Source organism: Pristiophorus japonicus, chromosome 15, assembly GCF_044704955.1.
Source record: "Pristiophorus japonicus isolate sPriJap1 chromosome 15, sPriJap1.hap1, whole genome shotgun sequence".
Taxonomy (NCBI): Eukaryota; Metazoa; Chordata; class Chondrichthyes; family Pristiophoridae; genus Pristiophorus; species Pristiophorus japonicus.
The window spans coordinates 40943176-40967875 of record NC_091991.1 but is presented as its reverse complement, the minus strand read 5'-3'; the positions used below and the strand labels follow the sequence as shown (position 1 = coordinate 40967875).

The 24700-nt window shown below is 45.2% G+C and overlaps 1 long non-coding RNA gene across 2 annotated transcripts in view; it reads left to right on the top strand.

Moving 5' to 3' along the window:
• Nucleotides 1–24446, top strand: part of LOC139281458 (uncharacterized) — a 39229-nt gene extending 14783 nt beyond the window's left edge. For both annotated transcript variants that reach the window (XR_011596882.1, XR_011596881.1), the window contains 2 exons: nt 19090–19219; nt 24330–24446. This is a non-coding gene — a long non-coding RNA (uncharacterized lncRNA). The remainder of the gene's footprint in view (nt 1–19089; nt 19220–24329) is intronic.
• The last annotated feature ends 254 nt before the right edge of the window (nt 24447–24700 follow it).

Below are 24700 nucleotides of genomic sequence, written 5' to 3'. Positions count from 1 at the left end.
ATATTACACTTAGAAAATGTAATTTATCAAATAGTGCGCCTAAACATAATTACAAGCCATTCTTGCCAGAAACATTCAGAATGTGCCGTCTTTCTGAGTATTGTACAACTCCTTTGGATGTGAATGGGTTAAGTAAAGCAGAGCAATGAATACTCAAAAGAGAGTTTCAGTCAAGGTCTTTTCATTGATAACATCTACAAAGGAAAATGACATCGTTTGATTTTAATTGTCACATGGATTTTATTTATAAGGCTGATTATGTCTCCAATATGAGAGAGCAATGGATTTATTATATTAATGTCATTTCTGTTAACAGAATATATTATCGCTACAGAGTGACCTGTTTTGAAAGTTGTTGAAAATTCAGATGTATTAATCTTTGACATATACACAATTGTGTAAAAAAAATATTTTTCCATTTCTGAGATCCAACAAAATAATCCCGTTTTGCTAAATTTCTTTGACATAATGTGATCTCAGATAAACAGACATTTTAATGGCTACCTTAATAACACAGGAACAATTAAAACATTTACCTTAAAAATGCATTTTATGGTTGCTACGAAACATTTCATAAAAGGTGGCCCATTGCATGATAAAATAATTTGTGCAGCCCCATTTTGTTTAATTTTAAATGCATTTCAGAATCTGAACGTGGAAAATTTTAGTCCATTCACAATGTTGTACAGTGGGGTCATTAATATCTCATGACATGTTGAGGCATTTTTTCCTCACCCTCCACTCTGACCAGGGCACAAGTCAGATTGGGAGTGTACTTAATTTTAGAAAATGCAATTTATGTTAGCAAATGACAGTCAGCTGGTTTGGATTGTGAAATGCTTGTTAACCCATTTGAATGCACATTAATTGTGAGGTATGTTGGTGTCAGCCTTGACTCAGGAGTTCTACAAGTTTGAGTTAAAGTAAGACATGGAATCGTAGAACGATACAGCACAGAAGGAGGCCACACAGCCTATTGTGCCTGTGCTGGACATGGTGTTGTGATTCCTGATTTCAGCAAAGTAAGGATGAAAGGAGGAAGAAGTGACACATTTAAAGCTTTGGATGAACAATAAAATAAATATTCATACAGAGAAAAAAAGACCACTATAGCATCAATAAAATAACTATGATAAAAATTATGATGGGAGAGAGCTTGGAGATTAGAGATAAGACAAAGATTGCCCAGCAAGAACTATGTTTTTCTTGTATTCTATACAGGGATGTGAATGCTTTTAGAAAAAGCTTCCCATATATGGAAACATTATTGAAGTTTTGGACAGTCTTGGATTTTATAGAGTGAAGGGCTGTTGAAGGGGAAAAGAGAAACTTGGGGAGTATGTATGTGACTGAAAGAGGAAATGCATTTATACTTGTATAAAAATATACTCTATAACTTCTTCATGAGAAATTTTGAGAGTGTATAAACACACTTTCTTAATTATAATACATTTAAAAAAACAAATGAAGTCTGTGTATTGGCATCTGAATCTTGGCAATTCATCAGTGACGGGAGAAATACATCATTGGTCAGGTTCAATTGTCCCAGCAAACTGTTATAAAAGGATCACTGGGCCACTTTCAATATACAAATAATATTCTGTATACTAACCACAGAATTACTGAGTAAACTAGAATATAGATCAGCTTATTGTAGTGCTCTGGGAATAGTATGGTATTATTATGCGGCTTCACGGTTGTCATTGTCAGTTATTATACCCTTTCATGAACATCATTGCAGCACTATTTCCAAATGTTATTAACCTTCTCCTCTCAGCATGTGGTCTCCGTGGCAGTGCAGTTGTAATGGAATGAGTTATTGATTTAATTTTTTTCAATTCAGAATCATAGTTAGTGTACATTATGTAAAACAACAGAGACAGTGGTAGGAGTTAACGGCTGTAATTCAATCTTGGGGTACATCTGATGTTTGTGGGCTGCACAAAGTGAACTCTCATCATTTGTAATATCATCACATTCCCTAAATTGAATTTCAGCCTGATAACTCTCGCCACAATATCAGTTCATCTGCATAATTAACATATGCTTTCTCATGTTCTCTTGTTCACTGTATAACCCATTTTAAAGACTGGATGTACAAGTCTTTGTGGTAATAAATATCGTTGCAATTAACAGCAGTTATACTGGCAAACTGTTTTCAGGATTGTTTTCAAATTTGAATAAAATGATACCAGTGCAATGCCATGCCACCTCAATGCATTTTTATTGCTGTGGATATTAGTTCTGGATCACGTGATATGGCGCCCCGACCTGCGAGGAAACACCAGCCACAGGTCGGGGGTATAAGAGAAGCATGCCACTTCAAGATACAGTGCGAGCTGTTCCAAGAGGGCGACGGCTTCGAGGAGGGTGACTGGATGACATCACCAAAACCTAGGTCGCCGATTGGTGCATGGGCAGGAATTTCACTGGAACCCACGTACAGCAGAAATGCGGCGAATGATCGAGGTGGAGGTGCGGGGAATGACCGGTGCAGAGGAGCAGAGAGAGATCAGGGCCCAGGAGAGGTGAGAGTACGAGGCCCAGAAGAGGCATGGGCCAGCTCACACTGTGATATGTATGTGCACCAAGCCCGTGCAACAGAGTTGGTCTCCAGTTGTCTTGGCTAATCCTTGCCACTGGACCAAGACCTAGCTCTGTCAAGCCCGTGTGGTGGCTGGTGTGCAACGGTCACCACACGTTAACAAAATCCAAGTGCAGGCATCTTCCACCTTAAATATGTAGTTCAGGATCTGGAATATCAGGCCCTTCATCGAAACACCTGTGAACTCATCCTTTTTTGTTGTGGAAGCAAGTCATCCTCGATACGAGGGACTGCCGAAGAAGAAGACGGATCTATAATAATGAAAACTGATTTTTTTTTTATGGGCAGATTTCAAAGTAATTTGAAATTTGAAGTGGTCAAAATTGAGCCAGTATGGATCTCTTCCAATGCTTGCTGAATTTGTCCAGACTAAATCAATGTTACCTCTTGTTATTGTACAGATGTGCAGCAACACAAGTGACAGATAACACCTGGTATTGATTGCACGCTGAAGAAAAAACAAATTCAAAGTTCCATCTCAGGTCTCCCTGATGTGCTCAACTATAAGTTTGCTGCTGTCTATTTCTAGGCAGCCCTTCCCAGTTCAGTCTTATGACAAAGCCATTAGGAAATAGATTCCAAATTGATTTGGGACTAGTTGGCACCTTTAAACAAGAGCAATATTAATTGAGAAAAAGGATTATGGGTTGTAGAGGTATTAATGGCACAGCTTGATTTTGTTCAGGGGAGGCAGGGAAAGAAACATGAAGGCTAATAATGCAATCATGGATGTGAAGTGCCGAGACCACTGCCCCAAAGGTTCCCACAAATGAGCCGACCTCACAAAATAATGATAGGTCAGCTTATGTGGCTTCCTGCACTTTGTTCATACCTGCTGGGAGATCATCAAATTTGCAAGGGTGGGATTTCTTACACCAGCAATTCCTAAAGGGCTGCTACTACTTTGAATGCATAATTTCCTTTTTTGGGCTGGGGGAGGGGGTTTGCAGAGGACGATGGTTTCATATCAGTCTTTCGAGGCAAAACTGCACAGAAGCAGACAATTTTGTCGGCCCTAGTAGAAGTCCAGGGCTACCCAGGAAAAAGCCTCTCACTTTCCCTGTGGCTCTCCCTTGCATTGCCATTTCCAATGGGCACTGAGTGACTGATGACCAGCAGAATTATGGGAATAGACCCATCAGCATTACATTGCAAATGGGGCCTTGGAGAGCCTTCCAAGCAATTGATGCTCAGTATGTCGGGCACAGAGAGAGCCTCAGTCACTGTGGTCACATTATTGGCCTCATAGCGTAAAGGAGCCATGATCAAATAATTATACTTAGACTCTGGATGGCACAGGCTTATCTCACTTCAGACTTGCTTATGTTCTGAACCTTTTATGAATCTAACAAGAGCAGTTAACAGTGACATGACAGAGGAACATGACCTCTTGGTAACTAAAAACTAATAATCTTCATGACACTAGATTCATGTCACACTGGGCCAAAACTAGACTCTGCATTAAAAACTCAGACTGAAAAAAGCCTTTTAGAAATGGTGAATAGACTCATAGTTTTAGGAATTGTCCATTCTTAATGTTTTGGGAATACCTCTAGTAAGTATTATTATTCATAATTAAAAATTATATCACACTCTAATTATAAGAGAATTGCCGTGTTAGGATTAAAAAATGAAAAAAGCAATTTTCACAATCAGGGAGTATGATTTTTTGATTGGCAGTCATCTGGAATGCTATTACAGCTGGTGTCAACTTAATTTACCATGATATCATGACCAGGTAATCTGTTTAAATGATGTTGGTTGAGGGATAAATATTGGCCAGGGAGATCCCTTCTGCTCTTCTTTGAAATAGTGCCATGGGATCTTTTACATCCAACTTTAATGTCTCATTTGACAGATGGCACCTCCAATAGTGCAGCACTCCCTCAGTAATGCACTGAAGTGTCAGCCTAGATTTTGTGCTCAAGTCTTTGGAGTGGGACTTGAACCTACAACTTTTTGACTCAGAAGCGAGAGTGCTACCCACTGAGTCATGGCTAACATCCTCAGTGGAGACCAGACTGGATAACTGCTGGACGTGTGGCTACCACCATTGACTAAATGCATCTCCTTGGGGCACGGGTGTAATGATTATAGACTGGAGCCCTATTCCCAGTAGGACAGAGCTCCAACCACGCTTGAAGTAGATAAAATATGTTTTCGATTTAACAGATGGACAGAATTAGCAGCCACTGCTCTCTGTGCTCTCCCTGTGGGAGTTGTGGAAAACTTGCACTGCTTGGTGTATATTTGCATATTTAAACTTTGAACGTTGCCACTGAGGGGAAAAATTGATTTTTGAGTGGTATTTCCACTGGCAAACTGCCCAAGACTACGGCAAAACTAGTTGCTGCTAACAACTGGAATGAGTGAGTAATCAGTTAAACTGGCAGGCTCGTTTTAGAAAGCAGATGTTTCTCAAATATAGAGTGCCAATTTCATTATGAAGTTCATGTGCATAAAATAAAGCTTCCATATTTTTGATGGAATCCATTAACAATTGCCAAGCATTGACAGTCAGGATGACAGAAACAAATATGTTTTTCATTTAATAAATAAAATGATAAAGATTTAACTATCAGCTAAAACCACAATCTGAAGAAAAATATATTGGGGAGAATTTTCACGTGGTGAGTTCCACTGTTGTTATGTCAATGACAAAAGATAGCACTCACTGGATTTCCTAGGTCAGTTTATTTGCCTATCCATTGGAGTAGTCATTGGCATAAATCCCATGTAAAACGGGTGTAAGCTGCTGCAGTGCATGGAAACTGGAGTGCAGCCTTTACAAGAACAGTTCAGTCTGTGCACTTAAGCTTCAGACTGTAGGAAAACCAGGTAAGGAAGGAACAGTGCATGGTTCACTCTCTTGAGTCGCAGATAACTTTGCAACACGTCTCATCAATATTTCCAACACACTTTGTGTTATATATGCATGCTTGTTAGTTGTGTGAAGTCTGTAACACTGTTATGTAACACGGAATGTACCCTTACACTGTACATACCTTACCTGTACACAAGAGGGTGCTGCTGCTGGAGACCTGAGCGTTATCTGCATGCTGCAGGTAGCCCAGTATAAAAGGGAGCTCACAGCTTGGTGTCCTCACTCGAGGAGCTGCAAATAAAGGACTACAGACTACACAGTTTAAGTATCTTACCCTGCCTCGTGGAGTCATTATTAAAGGTGCCTACATACACCACAACTGCCGACGAGGATACGAGGTCACGAACTACATGCTCAGCATGTCTAATCTCAGCAACTTTCAGCAATTTACAGAGGGGGAAGATTGTGATGCTTTTGTAGAAAGATTGGAACATTTCTTTATAGCCAACGACCTGGACGGGGACACACAGGCTACATGACCGAACAAGCGCAGGGCCATCCTGCTTAGCAGTTGTGGGCCCACTATCCATTGTCTCGTCAGGGACTTACTAGCCCCAGCGAAGATAACCACCAAAAGCTATGAGGAACTTGTAACACTCATACAGGAGCAACTAAAACCGAAAGAAAGCATCCTCACAGCCAGGCACAGGTTCTACACTTACCGGCGACCCGAAGGCCAAGAAATTACTAAGTATGCTGCTCACTCAAGAAGACTAGCTGCACTGTGTGATTTTGGAGACCACCTTAATGAAGCACTAAGGGACATATTCTTCACTGGAATCGGCCACGAGGGCCTTCTGCACAAGTTGCTCTCTGCCGACATCACGGTCACCCTGCAGAAAGCAATTCAAGTGAGCCAGACCAACATGGTTTTGGCCGGCGACTCCAGGTGACTACTGACCCAGGACTCTAAACCGGCGAGTGCAGTGCACCGCATGGACACTTCGAAAGGCAGGAATGCTGCCCTGAGTCCGCCAATGGGGCAAATCGGATGGCCCCGTGCTGGCGCTGTGGAGGAAACCACAGGGCCCACCAGTGCCGCTACAAAGACTATGCATGCAAAGGCTGCAAAGAGAAAGGGCACCTCCAAAGAATGTGCAGAAAAAGGTGTACTCACCGCGTCTCTGATGAGTTGGTTGATCACTGGGGCTCCGACACAGATGAAGGTGAAGCTGCTCAAACCCTGGAAGAAGAGTATTGAGTTTATACCTGCTCCACCAAAAGTTCTCCGTGGACGATGGAAGTAGACATCGACGGGGTCCCAGTTTCCATGGAGATTGACACATGGGCGAGCCAGTCTGTGATGAGCCAAACGACCTTTGAAAAAATGTTGATGAATCCCACCACTCGACCAAAACTGTCTCCTGTCCAGGCGCAGCTGCTCACCTACAACAAAGGTAAAATCCAAATCGTTGGCAGCGTGGACGTCTAGGTCTCCCAGGGTGGTGTGTTGAACAAATTCCTCCTGTGGATCATTGTTAGCGATGGTCCCACGCTGCTGGGAAGGAATTGGATGAACCCAGTCCAAATCAGTCAAAGTGGCAATGGCCTCTGGGCTCCAGCAATTGACATCGAACATGGATCCATCGCTGCATCTAGAGATCCCACCGTCCAGCTCGACTGCGCGGTGACAACTCCACAACACCACGGTGAAATCTCCAGGACCGAAAAGCCAAACTCCACTTTCCGGGCTGGGGCAGGACTCCAAGAGGTGAACATTGTTGAAAGAAGTGGATTCCCAACATCCAGGGCCGAACCTGTGGAAGAAAAGACCACCACAGCCTACTTGAAGGAGAGCCAGAAGATGGTGGCTGCACCACGAGGAGCAGAACCTGTAATCAAAATGGCCACGGCCATACCACACGAGGGGCAGCGTTGGAGGAGTGACATGTGGCACCGAGCGGCCAATCGGATTGGGAGGCTCTCTTAAAGGAGACCGGTAAGCAAAGAAATTTAAAGGTACAGTTTCAACTAAATGAGGGCAAGGACTTTAAAGCAAAAGATGCAACAAAAGGGTGCAAGAATGAAAATGTATGCAATGTGAACAATAAATTGTGATGCTGGTGTAACTAATGTGACTAGTGAGATAAATGCTTGTGTAGGTAAGGTTAAGAACAAGCTTGTTATGTTTGATAATTATGACAGAGAATTTGAAATGCCTAATGTAACCATGTTTGGTGAGACCATGACACCTAAAAGTGATGCAAATGCTGTAATGTATAACGCAGGCTCGACTATGTGTGATCAGAGCCAAGGTGTCATGTATACTGGTAGGACTGGTAAAGGACATTGGGTCCTACTGGGACCATGCTGATGCTAGAGGAATCCCCCTGTGGGAGACCCCCAGGTCCAGCAGGCTACCTGACCATGTAGCCTGGACCTTTGGAACAAATGTGATGCCCCTGGAAGGTCACACACACCCAGTGGGAGCAGACCCACTACAGGGACAGTGGTCAATGGGCAGCACAGCCACCACCACTGGCAACCTGCCCCAGACCAGCCCTACACCCCCTGGCCACCAGGGCCAACACCAGGAGCGAGAGACCAATACCCTCCAGCTTCCCTGGCAAACCCTGGGTTGACCTGACTCTCATCCCAATTGGTGGACAAGGAGCCCACCCAGCCCTGTGACCCTGCCCACCACCACACAATTACCCACATCACAGAGTATGCACCCTACCCACGGCTGCTGTGGCTACCCACCCCTTAGGGATCCCACAACAGTGACACCCACATGGTCTGTGTGTGAGGGAGAGGAAACACATGAGACCAGCCTCAAGCACAGGGGTCACACCTGGCACCCACACAACCCTCACCACAACCTCCCATAGCCCACTACTGATCACCTCCCCAGGTCATGACAATAAGGATATTAAAATGCTTAGGGGGGAGTGTTGTGTTGTTATATATGCATGCTTGTTTGTTGTGTGAAGTCTGTAACACTGTTATGTAACACTGAATGTACCCTTACACTGTACATACCTTACCTATACACCAGAGGGTGCTGCTGCTGGAGACCTAAGGGTTACCTGCACATTGCAGGTAACCTAGTATAAAAGGGAGCTCACAGCATGGTGTCCTTACTCGAGGAGCTGTAAATAAAGGGCTACAGTCTACCCAGTTTAAGTATCATACCCTGCCTCGTGGATTCATTACTAAAGGTGCCTACATACATCACACTTTGCAAGAATTATTTCTATAGCACGGACAACTGCACAAAGAAAGCAACATGGTACCTAAACTATCACACTGGCATCCCTGTGAGGCTCGACATAGACGGAAGTTTTTATCCTTTTCTCTATCTCCTTAATCCCAAGGGGATAAAACTCACCAATTCTTTGCTTCTACCCTCCTTTCCCACAGCTCCACCACTGTAATGAAAGACAGAGGAGAAGGACGGTGATGATGAGAAGGTTGAGAAGCAGTAGGGAAGAAATTTCTTCCTGATCGATTATGCCAATGATAATGAAAGGGATGATGAGGACAAGGCTACCCAGGCATTCGTGCAGCATGATCCTGCTCTGTGTTCCTCTGCCCTAAACTGTCTACCAGACTGATTCCCGGGATGGCGGGACTGACCTATCAAGAAAAACTGGATCAACTGAGCTTGTATTCACTGGAGTTCAGAAGAATGAGAGGGGACCTCATAGAAACGTTTAAAATTCTGACGGGTTTAGACAGGTTAGATGCAGGAAGAATGTTCCCAATGTTGGGGAAGTCCAGAACCAGGCGTCACAGTCTAAGGATAAGGGGTAAGCCATTTAGGACCGAGATGAGGAGAAACTTCTTCACCCAGAGAGTGGTGAACCTGTGGAATTCTCTACCACAGAAAGTAGTTGAGGCCAATTCACTAAATATATTCAAAAAGGAGTTAGATGAAGTCCTTACTGCTAAGGGGATCAAGGGGTATGGCGAGAAAGCAGGAATGGGGTACTGAAGTTGCATGTTCAGCCATGAACTCATTGAATGGCGGTGCAGGCTAGAAGGGCCGAATGGCCTACACCTGCACCTATTTTCTATGTTTCTATGTCTATGTTTCTCTAAACTTCTCCAACTCACCAGCTGCAGCATTTGTTTCCTCACTCCCAGGCACCAGCTCAGATACTTTCACCAAGGATAATTAGAAAGTGGAAGTGAGGATGTGGTACAAGGCGATTCACAGAGCACGAGAGAACGGGAGGAGTGGGGAGAGGGCGAGTTATGCACTGGTATCAAAGATAGACCATGTTACAAAGAGGAGAAGAAAGAAGGATATAAGATGTGCTTTGACGCAGCTTGCAGTAAACGCTGTAGCAGTCTCTTTTGCTCCATCCTATGTTGCTTTTCCTCCTCTTTCCTAGTTGGGGCTGAGGAGAAGGGTGCCAATGGCTTTGGAGCTGTGAAACCCAGAACTCATGGCTGCTCGGCTGAAAAGAAAACTCTTTAAGGAACATCACACATACATGAAAGCACTGAGGTCAATTAATAAAGATGTGCGGCAACTGATAGATGTAACTCTTGAGTCTAGAGCTGTGCTTCGTGGCACATGAAAATGAAGCATTGTCTCGGTTGCAGGAACCAATGGAGCGAGTGGCAACTTCATTGGAATCTGCGGCAGATCCGAGCTTAGAAGCAGCTGGTGGCTCCACCTCCATAGAAACACATATTGTAGCTCTGGAGCATTGAGATAGATAGGGAGCATGGTACTCGGCGTTTTCAGGATCTGATAGCTACTAATAGACTAGCAATCCTACTGTTCAATGGGGGCACAGATCCAGGGCCTATTTGAATGGCAAAAGCTGGAGTTCACCTGCCTGATACTGCCATCTCATTCCGGACAGCAACATGCAAGTGAAACTTGGGAGATGGCACCAGGTTGCCCAGGAATTACAGCCAGCCCCAGCTCCCTGTCAAGGAGCCTTTTGTAGAGCATGAGGAACTACCACCATTGGAATACTGGCTCTCAGATGACACCTTGAAGAAGCACGCACATAGGTAACAAAGCCATGTGTAGGCATGCAGAGCAATCAAAGAGTAGGTTGATTGGCCTAGAAATTGGATAGCACCCATTCGGAGGACTGCAGGCAGCATGCAAACTTCATGCTGCCTGCTAATTTACATCAATGTAGCATTCAGCACAGCGCTGAACACGCTGCTGAGTGGTTGAATGCTCAGCAGGGGGTCCACGTTCATGCGATGTTAGCTCCAATTAAAGCTAGCCTGCATTCTTAAAGGCAGTCTGCCACTTTTAAAGGGAAGTGGCATTATGTCTACAGCAGCTGCTGGAACTGAGACAAGTGTGAGAAAGGAGAAGACTGATTAATGGCTCAAACAACCAGACAAAGGGCTCCAAGGTCCTCGGAGGCAGCACTGGAGACCTTGTTCCAGAAGGTCAACTACAGGAGAGAGGTCCTCTTTCCATAATGGGTCAGGAGCCTCTTCAGACAACAGTCCAGATTAAAATGGAATCAGATAGCCATTGTGGAAATGCCAACAGCATAGACCTGAGGACCTGGACTCAATGCAGGAAGAAGTTTAATGACTTCACACGAGTGGTCAAGTTGAATCAATTCTTCTTCAAATGCCATATCCCACTGTCTGCACCATTAGCCACAAACAATGCTCAATGCACCATACCCTCATCACTGACCTACTAACAATCTCTACCAAACACAACTCATACCTCACATTCACATTCATGCGGCAGCATGACTCTTGTTATGCGCATACTGGCTATGTATGGTTGAGTTGCAGAGTGGAGTCATGAGCCAGGTGGTCAAGGGATAGCCCTTGTCACCCAGTAGCCACCCTCTGATTTGTCTTGGTATTTCAAAGACGGACGGAACAGCAGACTGGCGCATAATAAAAGCATCGCAATTTCTGCCAGGATACTGGACATTCATCATCAAGCCCTGCTGACGATGGTCGCAAACCATCTGCACATTCAGCGAGTGGTAACCTTTGCGATTGCGGTACATCTCAGCATTTATATATGGAGTCTGCAAAACCACCTCTGCACCGTCGGGAAGTCCACTATCCTGGCAAAGCCATGTGTGGCAGTTGATGGCGCCCTGCACCATGGGGAGGTCTGCTATCCTGTCAAAGCCACATGCACGCTCTGACTGCTTCTCTCTAGTCAGAGAGAAAGAAATGAAGTCCCCTCTCCTGACATAAAGAGCTTCTGTCACCTCTTTTATGCAGCAGTGGATGGCAAACTGTGAGATGTTACAGATGTCACCTGTTCCAGCCTGGAATGATCCCGACGCAAAGAAATCGGTGCCCTTGCCCTGGTGTGAGGCTGCAGGTCTGGTTGCAAGAGGTGGCAGAGTTTTGTGAGCACCTACTTCATAAAGCACAGATGTCTCAGACACTGCTCCTGGCTCAGGTTGAGGTAAGAGAATTGTCTTGGAAGACCCTAGATGGGTATGGCCTCCTGCTTAGAATCCTTCTCCCCCTCCTCCTCCTTTCCTGGTGAGCAACTTGTTCTTGTCTTTGCTGCCTCTGCTGCATCTCCTTGTCATGTTGCAGAACAAGGGGGATGTAAACTAGAGCACCAATGACTGGGAGTAAGTCGTCTTGAAGTCAGAAGCATCACACACTAGAAATAAAAAGCAAGTTACCTGAAAGTTGTTGATCATCCCTTTAAGTAGCACTGGTGGGGATCCTTGTTGTTGCTGAACGCATGTCCAGCTGTGCAAGATTAACACATCATGATGAAAATGGCAGCGTGGTGACAAATCTGCATTGCACGCTGATTTTCATCACACTGTGCCTACTTACCATACTTCCAGCACATGCTCCTAACTGTGGCCCTACTGCCCTCACCAAAATAGCATCAGGCACATCCGCTCAGATGCCATTTTTGTGATGTATTATCACATGGTTTGTCACATGGTTTGATATGAGCACTCTGACCGAATAAAGCAAGCACAAGGACTAGCAACTCATCGTGTCGCTGTTCTTCATTTGTTTTACCCACCTATATTACATTTTTGTGACAAGGATGGGAACCCAAAGCCATTTTTAGGGGTCATGGAAGCACACAGTGTTCAACCTTCAAGGGGATACGTTTAAGGTGAATTTGTGACAAATAAACTGAATTTTTGTGATGTTTTCCCATTAATGTTCATGCAGAATCATTTGTGCTTCGTCTTCGCGTGACATTGACAGCAACAGTGACATTGATTCACACAGGTACAGAGGTAGCGTGCTGAGTCACTGTTCGACGGGATCGGAACAATCATGGCCGCATCTATGGGATTCATCGGAACCCTCGGCATGTATGACCGAGCTCACGAACCATTCGGTTCTTACACTGAGTGGATGAAGATGTTTTTTTAGGGCCAATAACATTATTGAGACTGAAGGTGCAGATGAGAATGTTCAAGCTCAAAATATAGTAATTCGTGAAAGGAAGAAAGCAATTTTTCTAACGGAAATCTGGCCAGGTGTCTATGGAACATTGACAAACCTACTTGCGCCAGGGAAAGCGAAGGATGCGTCATTTGAAGAGATTGTTGAGAAACTTGAGGACCATTTTGACCCAAAGCTGTTAGAAATAGCAGAGAGCTATAAGTCTGGTACCAGAAACCAAAAACAAAGTGAAACTATCGGTAAGTACATTGTAGCTCTTAAGAACCTGTCATTGTATTGTAACTTCGGTACATTTTTAGATCATGTGTTGCGACTGTGTGTGGACTGGTGGAGCGCACACAGTCCAAGTTACTGAACACTCCGAACCTAACGTTTGACTTAGCATGCAAAATTGCCCTATCTATGGAGAAAGTGTCTAAGACTGCTAGGGAGCTCCGTCCAACTCAAGTGATTAGTGCAGCTGAGGTCTACAGTCACAAAACCACCGCCAAATCTAAAGCTGTGAGACTGAGTCAAAAGCATGTCGGTGAGAGCAGTTCAGTGAATTGTTTTCGCTGCAATGGAAATCACTCATCACAGCCCTGCTAATATAAAAATGTGAAGTGTTTTCACTGGTAGAAATAAGGCCATATTTCAACAGCTTGCAGAGCTAGATCTAAAGCAGGAAGTAAGAACCATTCTAGTGGTAATGCAAAGCAGCGACAACAAAAGGGAAGAGTTCACAATATTGAAATGAACATACCTGATGTTGAAGAACTAGACATCTACAGTATCTGTGCCGCTAGCGGCAATGCTGCAGTTGTGAGAAAGATTTCCATATAAAACATTTGATCAACGAGCAATATATTGATATGTGTATCGACACGTCGGCGGACTGCTCTATCATGAGTAAGGGCACATATGAGAGTAAGTTTAATCAAATACCATTTACGAAGAGTACCGTAGAGTTAAAAACCTTCTCCAGAGAAATCCTAGAGACATGTGGTCAAATGGAATGTACAGTTCAACACAATGGCCAGTCAATAAAGCTGCCCATAATTGTAGTGAGCTACAACAACAGGCCAACTCTCATGGGCAAAGACTGATTGAGAAAGATAAAACTAGACTGAAAAAACGTCTTCAGTGTAAGTGCTTCAAAGAAGTGACTCGACACAATGCTGAGCAAGTACAAATGCAGGTTCACAGGCAGTTATGAGGGCATCACTGGGTGTGACACGCATATCTGCATCAAGTCCAACGCGAAGCCTGTCTATTGTAAGGCAAGGCAGTCTCCTATGCGTTGAAAAGTCAGGTGGAGGAAGAGCTAGTGAAACTCAGAGAGAACAGAGTGCCAGTAAAAACTGACAAAAGTGAATGGGTTAACCTGATTGTGGTAGTGTCTGAAGCAGACAAAACTGTACACTTGTGCGGTAACTACAAAGTTACTATCAACCAAGCAGTTGACGATGAGCAGTACCCGTTACCGACATCGCAAGATTTGTATGCAGCATTCTCTGGGTCAAAGGTTCTCTCCAAGTTTGACCAGACACATACTTACACTCAGCTGAATGTTGACAGAGAGTCAACTGTATCTCACCATCAACACACACAAGGGACTGTACTCATACACCAAGCTGCCGTAAGGTGTAATGTCCTCCCCCAAAATCTTCCAGGCTACGGTGGATAAGCTGCTGCAAGGATTTCCAAATTGCTTATCCAATTAAGATGTTGTGCTGGTGTTAACAAGCAGCAAGGAAGAAAATCTAGAAATGTTGGATATGGTACTTCAAAGGTTGAATGCCCACAATGTCAAATTGAAAAGGAGCAAATATGCTTTTGTGCAGCCCGAGGTTGTGTACCTTGGTCTGAAAGTTGATGCAAATAGCTTGCAACCAGTGAAGGAAAAGGTTGATGCTGTCATCAATACTCCAAAGCCACAGAACATGTCTGAGTTAAGATTTTTCCTTGGAATGGTCCAGTACTACACATATTTCTTACCTGAGTTAGCGACCATGTTAGCTCCATTGCACGAGCTCCTCAAGAAGGATGTCCAATGGAAGTGGATGAAAGCACAACAGGAAGCTTACAACGCTTGTAAGAGAAGTCTCTCTAGTGATGCTCAAATTGTGCACTACGACACACAGCATGAGATTAAGTTAGTGTGTGATGCTTCCAGCTACGGTGTGGGAGCTGTCTTAAACCATGTAATGGATGACGGCCAAGAGAAACCAATCACATTCGCATCACAAACCCTCAAAAAGAGTGAAAGAAGCTGTGCGCAAATTGAAAAGGAAACACTCGCCATAGTGTTTGGAATCAAGAATTTCCAACAGTTCCTGATTGGCAGAAAGTTTACCTTGATTACCAATCACAAACCGCACCTAGCAATATTGGGGCCCAAATCTGCCATCCCTGCAATGGCCTTATCAAGAATGCAACGTTGGGCAGTGTTGCTGTCACAATATATCTACATGTTTGAATATTGCACTTCAAAGCAGAACACAATCACAGATGCCTTGTCCAGGTTGCCACATGAGGACTCATGTGTTGGGAGAGAAAGTGCTCTTTTCATGCTCGGTGCAGTTGACAAAGACTTTCCCATGAATGCAACTGCGAGTGCAGATGAGACTCAAAAGGACTTAGTTCTGAAAAGAGTATATGAACACACCCTGAATGACTGGACTGATCAGTGTATGGACACAGAATTGAAACCATTCCATAATTGCCATATTGAATTGTCTTATGAGCAAGGTTGTATCAGGTGGGGAAACAGAGTGGTTGTACCTATTTATTTGAGAGATATAATTCAGGCCGATCTTCATACTGAACATCTAGGGGTCGTCAGTATAAAATCAATTGCAAGAAGCTATGTTTACTGGCGTGGATTGGACAGTGACTTGATCATGAACACACACATGAGTTTGACTCAGTTCAGACTTCAGTAACTGAAGTACCAGGTCCAAACAAGTCTGAGATAGAAACAGGGTCATCTTTGAGTTTGGAACCAAAACAAAACAGCCTGAAAATTGGTTCAACACCAAAACCTTCTGTAAGGACATCAGGAAGGCTCCGCAAACCTGTTATTAAACTGGATTTGCAGTTCATTTGTAGGATTTGTCGTTAATTTTTTTGTAAACCTGGAGTTTTTGTTATGAGGAACATGTAATGTTGGAAAAGGTGGGACCATGGTTTTGTTGTATTTGAGAGGGGAATACATACTGTTTTTTTAAAGGGAAAAGCAGTGTAATGTATTGTCACATGGTTTGTCACATGTTTTGGTATGAGCATACTCAGTTCGCTCTGGCATAATAAAGCGCAGCACATGGACTCTCTGGCCTTCATTTGTTCTACCCACATATATTGAAATTTTAGGCCCAATTTGCCACCCGTAGCACCCAAACAACGGGCACTACACAATTGAATTTCTAGGCCATTGTGTCCACCTTAAAATTCATTGTAATGAAATTGAATCTGTACTACGTAGCATTTCGGTATTCGTGAAGGATAGAGCCATACAGAGAAGGGTGCTCTTCCTTGGTGCTGACATCACTCAGATGATTGGGCTAGAAATTTGGGTTTTAGCGATTTCGGCCGTTCTTGGGCGATAATCATAACGGTATTTTTGTTTTAGCGCCGAGATAGCAGTATCGCTGGACATCGCAAATTGCACCGAATGGTGACCAGCGATAGCGATAGGACTAAATCCAGTCTTGCAAGAGTGAATTTGTGCGCCGAAGCCAAAATTTGTGATGAAAAAAAGAAAACGAACCTTCTGCGCATGCGCAAAATTTTTTTTTTCCAATTTCTTTCTTCTTTCCATGATTCTGGTCAGCTATCAGGGTATGCCTGCGCATGCACAGTACAATCAGGGCTGGATCAGCTATTTTTCACAGAGTAAGCAGCCACGATGGAAGGGGACTTCAGCAGATAGAGAACCCAAAAGTTCAGTTATGAGGCAAACGAGGCCCTCATTGTAGCTGTGCAAAGCAGATGGGGGAATTTTATAGGAGGGGTGCCGATAAACACCACCCAGCTGTGCGAAGGCATCTGTAGACCAGCGTGCCTGAGGAGGTTTCCTCAGTCGATAATATCAAAAGGGACCATCAGCAGTGTCGGAAAAAGTTCAATGACCATTGCAGGGTCGTCAGAGTAAGTAAGATTTTTATTCATGCATTCGTTCATTGCTAAAGTAAATGTTGGTCCCTTAGAGGACAAGACCGGGGAATTAGTAATAGGGAACATGGAGATGGCAGAAACTCTGAACAAATATTTTGTATCAGTCTTTACAGTAGAGGACACTACCAATATTCCAACAGTGGATAGTCAAAAGGCTTTAGGGGGGGGAGGAACTTAACACAATCACAATCAATAAGGAAGTGGTACTCAGTAAGATAATGGGACTAAAGGCAGATAAATCCCTTGGACCTGATGGCTTGCATCCTAGGGTCTTAAGAGAAATAGTGGCAGGGATTGTGGATGCATTGGTTGTAATTTACCTAAATTCCCTGGATTCTGGGGAGGTGCCAGCAGATTGGAAAACTGCAAATGTAATGCCCCTATTTAAAAAAGGAGGCAGACAAGAAGCAGGAAACTATAGACCAATTAGCCTAACATCTGTGGTTGGGAAAATGTTGGATTCCATTATTAAAGAAGCAATAGCAGGACATTTGGAAAAGCAAAATTCGGTCAGGCAGAGTCAGCATGGATTTATGAAGGGAAAGTCATGTTTGACAAATTTGCTGGAATTCTTTGAGGATGTAACGAACAGGGTGCATAAAGGGGAACCAGTGAATGTGGTGTATTTGGATTTCCAGAAGGCATTTGACAAGGTGCGACATAAAAGGTTACGGCACAAGATAAAAGTTCACGGGTGGGGGTAATATATTAGCATGGATAGAGGATTGGCTAACTAACAGAGAACAGAGAATTGGGACAAATGGTTCATTCTCTGGTTGGCAACCAGTAACTAGTGAGGTGCCGCAGGGATCAGTGCTGGGACCCCAACTATTTACAATCTATATTAACAACTTGGAAGAAGAGACTGAGTGTAATGTAGACAAGTTTGCTGATGATACAAAGATGAGAGGAAAAGCAATGTGTGAGGAGAACACAAAAAATCTGCAAAAGGACATAGACAGGCTAAGTGAGTGGGCAAAAATTTGGCAGATGGAGTATAATTTGGAAAGTGTGAGGTCATGCACTTTGGCAGAAAAAAATCAAAGAGCAAGTTATTATTTGAATAGAGAAAGATTGCAAAGTGCCACAGTACAACGGGACCTGGGGTACTTGTGCATGAAATGCTAAAGGATGGTATGCAGGTACAGCAAGTGATCAGGAAGACCAATGTTATCTCGGCCTTTGTTGCAAAGGGAATGGAGTATAAAAGCAGGGGAGTCTTGCTACAGCTATAGAAGGTATTGGTAAGGCCACATCTGGAATACTGCGTGCAGTTTTGGTTTCCATATTTACGAAAGGATATACTTGCTTTGGAGGCAGTTCAGAGAAGGTTCACTAGGTTGATTCCGGTGATGAGGGGTTGACTTATGAGGAAAGGTTGAGTAGGTTGGGCCTCTACTCATTGGAATTCAGAAGAATGAGAGGTAATCTTATCGGAACATATAAGATTATGAGGGGGCTTGGCAAGGTGGATGCAGAGAGGAAGTTTCCACTGATAGGGGAGACTAGAACTAGAGGGCATGATCTTAGAATAAGAGGCTACCCATTTAAAACAGAGATGAGGATAAATTTCTTCTCTCAGAGGGTTATAAATCTGTGGAATTCACTGCCTCAGAAAGGTGTGGAAGCTGGGACATTGAATAAATTTAAAACGGAAATAGACAGTTTCTTAAACGATAAGGGGATAAGGGGTTATGGGGAGTGGGCAGGGAAGTGGAGCTGAGTCCATGATCAGATCAGTCATGAATGGCAGAGCAGGCTCGAGGGGCCATATGACTTACTCCTGTTCCTATTTCTTATGTTCTTATGTTCTTAAATTGTAAATCTGACACATGTTGGTATAGGTAGGCTTCGTGTTGCACCTTATTTGCCATGAATGATCGTTACACATTAGTAAGACTGTTTTTTGGCATCTTAAAAGATGTTTCTACACTTCGATGTCTTCCTCATGAACCATGTGCAACTACCGGGGCCATTAAACAGAGGACTGTATTAAATGCACACAGTATGGTATAATGCGTTGGTAGCTATCTGTGTGTGCCACAAGAGCAGAAGAGCCATCTGGTAACCATTCCAATTGTTATCTTTGCAGGAAAAGTTGTTGCACAACCGCCAGGAGCAGCTGCGTACAGGCGGTGGTCCCTCCAGACACTGCCGTTAACGGACCTGGAGGAGCGCTTGGCAGCTATGATCGGTGCCTCAGTGGAGTCAACTACCTGAGGGTAAGTCCTGCAAAATCCCCGGGCTGGGTTGGGGCAATGTGATGTAGTGTCTGTGGACTAGGATTGGGGCAATGTGATGCAATGTCTGTGGGCTAGGGTTGGGGCAATGTGATATAGGGGTCAGGATTCGGCCTGAGTTGCTCCTATTTTTTTGGAGCAACTGGTTTAGAATGGAGTACCTTAGAAATTGCCCCAGTTCTAGTCAGTTAGAACAGATTCGTTTTGGAACAGAATTTTTTTTCAAAAGGGGCGTGTCCGGCCACTTACGCCTGTTTTAAAAGTTTAGGCAGTGAAAATTTACTCCAAACTAACTTAGAATGGAGTAAGTGTAGATTTTTGTACGCTCAGAAAAACCTTGCCTACACTTTACAAATCAGGCGTAGGTTACAAATCAGGCATAGGGAACGAGGGGCGTGGCGAGGGTGGGGCGGGAAGGGAAGTAATTAAATTCTACAAGCATTTAACAGTCTTACTTATACAAATAAAGAGCCACCCTAACTAAAAAATTATAAACAAAGCAAAGACAAAATGTTGAATATTCCTACCTGTGTGAAGCAGCAAGCAGCCTTTGAGCTGCGGTGCTTCAGGCAGGCCGTCCTTCCATGTAGGAGATGGGGGCGGTGTCAGTGGCTCGACGGCAGCCGAAGACACAGCAAGCAAGCAGCCTTCGAGCTGCGAGGAAAGCTGAGGCCATTCGGCAACGGGCTAGGATGGGCGGCAGTGGCTGATGGCGGCCGAAGACACAGCAAGCAGCCTTCGAGCTGCGAGGCAGGCTAAGGTCATTCGGCCACGGGATAGGGGCAGTGGCAGTGGCTGACGGCAGCTGAAGAAACAGCAGGCAGCCTTCGAGCTGCGGTGCTTCAGGCAGGCCTTCCTCCCATGTAGGAGACAGGGGCGGTGTCAGTGGCTCGATGGCAGCTGAAGAAACAGCAGGCAGCCTTCAAGCTGCGGTGCTTCAGGCAGGCCTTCCATGTAGGAGACAGGGGCGGTGTCAGTGGCTCGACGGCAGCCGAAGACACAGCAAGCAGCCTTCGAGCTGCGAGGGAAGTTGAGGCCATTCGGCCAGGGAGAGGCAGCCAGATAGCCAGTTTGAAACTTAAATTTGCAGAATGGGTGCTGCATTGCCAACACCACGTATTATGCAATGGATCTCCATCAATTCACTGCATAGGAGAGAATTGATTCAAGCTCACCGCACCAGGAACATCAAAGTCCGTAGGCTGATGGGCAGAAGACCCTACCCACGTCGGCAATATCGAGTCAGGCGCTCGTACCTGGACATGAGCGAGGCTGATTGTGTGAAAAGGCTGCGTTTCAGCAGAGAAGTTGTCACTGAGATCTGTGATATGCTGAGAGCAGATTTGCAGCCCAGAAGCAGAACGCCAACTGCCTTGTCTGTTGAAGTGAAGGTAACAGCTGCACTTGCCTTCTATGCCTCGGGATCATTTCAGGCTACAACTGGAGATGTGTGTGCCATCTCTCAATGTGCAATACATGCCTGCGTTTACCAGGTTACGGCTGCACTGTATGCGCGGAGGAATCACTTCATCAATTTCCCAATGACCGCACAAGCGATCCATGAGAGGGCTGTGGGCTTCTTCAGGATTGTCGGCTTCCCAAAGGTACAGGGCTGCATTAATTGTACCCACAGAGCCTTGCGAGCACCTGTGGAGGATTCCGAGCAGTACAGGGATAGAAAAGGTTTCCACTCCATCAATGTGCAGCTCGTGTGTGACGACAAGCAGCGCATCATGTCAGTCGATGCGAGATACCCTGGCAGCACCCATGATGCATTCATCCTACGTGACAGCATTATATCTGACATGTTTGAGCAGCAGCCAGAAGGGCAGAGCTGGCTACTGCGAGACAAAGGGTACGGCCTGACCACCTGGCTTATGACGCCCCTACACGTGACACGGACAGAAGCTGACCGCCAATACAACATGGCGCACATTGCGACGCGCAGCATCATTGAGAGGACTATTGGCATATTGAAACAGCGTTTCCAATGCCTGGACCATTCCGGAGGCCACTTGCAATACTCTCCTCAGATTGTCGGTCACTTCACTGTTGTGTGCTGCATGCTCCATAACTTAGCCATCATGTGGCAGCAAGAGCTGGTAGTGGAACCAGAAGACCCACATGAGGGTCCACTGCATGATGATAGTATTACGGAAGAGCAGGATGTGGATGATGACAACGATCAGGAAAGCATGCAAGTGCCTGATGCCGGAGCACGAGGTCAGAGGAGGGCCGTCCATCGTGCTCCTTTACCGATTGCTCGAGCCCTGTGCCAGCAGCTCATCCGTGAACGCTTCAACTACTGATGCCTGAGGGCTCTGCGACCACTGTTGTGCATGGACATGTTTATTCTTTGCAGTTGTTCCTACGTTGTGTTGTGTTAATGGAAGATGAATCAGTTTTAATGAAAAAATATTTTATTGAAAAGTTAACGTCACTGTAATAAAATATTTGTTGTATCAAACTTTACTTTTTAAAATTACTCTTGAAGATCACTTAAAAACTTTAAGATCACTTATAAACTTGTAAATTTACAAAAGTTAGAAAACAATTTCAAATTGAAAAATCTTACACTCTCAAGATCCCAAACTTCAGGGTCACTTTTTTGGTGCAAAATTAAATAAGATACAAAATGAGAGAGCATTTACACTATAAGATCATTTAAAAACCCTAAGATCACTTATAAGTTGTAAAGTTACAAAACTTACAAAACAATTTCAATTTGAAAAACGCTACTACAGCTACATCAAGAACAAGAACAAAAGCAGCAAAGAAAGGCTGCAACCATGTCTCATCCACATCTCAGTGAATGTTCACTTCCTCATGGGGGTGTCATTTGATTGGCCGGGCTGTGTGCCCTTATTGCAACAGCTACCTCCTGACGACCTGTGCCGTCGATTGCACTCCCTCGGATATTCCCTCCCTAAGTTCCCGTGTCATTATGCTATTTCTCCCATCAGGACTGTCACTTCTTCACCCACTGCACTGACGCTACCGATGAGTGATCGGGTAAGCTCATTGGTCTCCATAACCAATGCCATAACCTGAGTCGCATCTGTTGCACGCTGCATCTCAGGAGAGCGTGTCTCCAATCTCCTTCTCCTCTGCCTGGGTCTGCCTCGTGGCACCACTACACTAGGAGGCGCAGGCAGGGATGGTGGGACGCTCGGTGTTCCAGACGACAGCACTCGAGTGCGAGCCGTGGGCTGGGATGGTGGGTGAATGGGTGTAAACTGCTCCATTATATCACCAGTACCTCTGGGACCCGCACTGTCGGAGTCAAAACCATGGAAGGTGGAACCAGAAGCTATGCGAGTGGGAGGCGCAGGCTCGGACAGTGGTGCACTGGCTGTAAACTGCTGCATTACACCAGCAGCACCACTGGGACCCGCAACATCGGAATCAAAACCATGGAAGGTGGAACCAGAACCTATGCATGGGGTTGAAACTCTGATGCCCCTTAATGGGGGCTCATAAACATTAATTTGGAAGCTCTCCCCTGCGGACATTTCAGTCATCGCTGCCATCATCCAGTCTGGATCATCCACATCTGGTTGTACTGGTTCTTGTTCTGTATCTTCAGGATCCTCAGGGTTGGCAGCATCATCATCATCATCATCATCATCATCATGTTCTGCAAAATACATCAGAACAGTCAAATGTTTAACAGCAAGGGAGGGGGCAGGATGGGTGACATGAGTACTCTCACACATAGCAGGCTAGGCAGCAGGTTGATTTGAAGGGCCACGATGCATTTTCAGGACTTACCCTCTTCCTTGCGTGCGGGCCCAGCTTGTGCTGTACTGATTGCTTTTCTCCATGTACGACTCATCATGGCAGCTACCCTCTGTTCCAAGGGTGTCAGTGGATGCAGATTGGGCGTGCCTCCTCCTGTTCGAGTTGCTTCCCTTTTGTTGTGGGACAATTTCTTCTGCAAAGAGTAAAATATAACTTTTTACAGAGTGCGTCTTTCTGCAGGGTGGGACATACAGATAGTCACATTACAAATACGATTACATTATAATTGAAAATATTACTTACACTAACTACTTGACCAAGGTCGTGCCATTTCTTTTTACACTGACTTCCAGATCTCCTGGTATGCACCACTGCGCAGTAATCTTCTGCAACTTGGTTCCAGCGTTTCTTCATTTCTTTTGGTGGCACTTTTATGCGACCTCTGTTGCTGGTATCTAGCTCCTGCCATCTCTGCTCAATGATGTTAACTAATATCTCCACTGCCTCATGCAAGAAATTCTTTGTTCTTGGCGGACGTTGTTCCATTGCTGTATTGAATTGACACTCTTATTTTTCAAAACACACAGTCCTTAATTTGCATGCACCAATGCAGCACCTGTTCTGGAAGTTGAGCAGCGAAAAGCAGCACTCACTGATTTCAGCAGGTGATTTATTCAACAGTGCGGCTAAAAGCACTCCTTCAGACACAAACAAATCACCAAAATTCAATCCCAAGCCTTTCCAGAGGTCCACGAGACAAATCATCACTTTTCTTTAAGTTCCTTTAAAAATGGCCGAGTGCCAATGTTTCTGGGCTACTGCGCGTGCGCGCGCACTCCAACGGGCAGGTCTGCCGGCACGACGTTGCCTCATTTAACTTAGCCCCGCCCCCCTCCACTTGCAGAATCGGCACGACTCTGTGGCTCCGCCCCCCGCTGCTGTCTGCGCGCCGCGCCGAGCTCCCACGGACCAGCAAGGAGCCGGAGAATTAAGAGGTATTTTTCTGTCGCGCTTTTAGGCATGAAAAACAGGCTTCCAAGTCGGGGCTGCGCCATTCTAGACGTGGCCCGAAACTTGACCCTATAGTGTCTGTGGGCTAGGGTTGGGGCAATGTGATGCAATGTCTGTGGGCTAGGGTTGAGGCAAAGTTGCAGTGTCTTTGGACTAAGGTTGGGGCAATGTGATACAATGTCTGTGGGCTAGGGTTGGGGCAATGTAATGCAATGTCTGTGGGCTATCTATAATGCAGTAGTGGCGGTCCTTCAAATGAGCCAGTGTTATGCGACCTTCCCCCTGTCCCCCTGTCCCCTCCCCTGCTGCTAACCACTCTTCTGTTGTTTTCTATTTTTAGATGAGGAGGCACCACATCTGCCAATGGAAGCCTCCACCTCAGCCCATCATGTGGAGTGCAGGAGGGGCACCACAAAGACATCAAGGACAAGGAACCTCCACAGGAGGAGGAAACTCATGAAGCTATTCCGGGGGCAGTGGTCACGGGGGGGGGGGGGGGTGCAATGCAATCAGCCCCTCTTTTAGTTGCAGCCAGTAGCCCTGACCAGGAAGACACATTCTTGGGCTTTGACCAATCCGAGGCCCTGGGTCCAAGTGGTGTGCACCCACGCACTCCCAGGGTTGAATCCCATATGCCGTCCCTCTGGAGGGTGAGTCGGCAAAGGCAGTCTGCTGACAGACAGCAGACAGGCAGACACACATCTAGACATG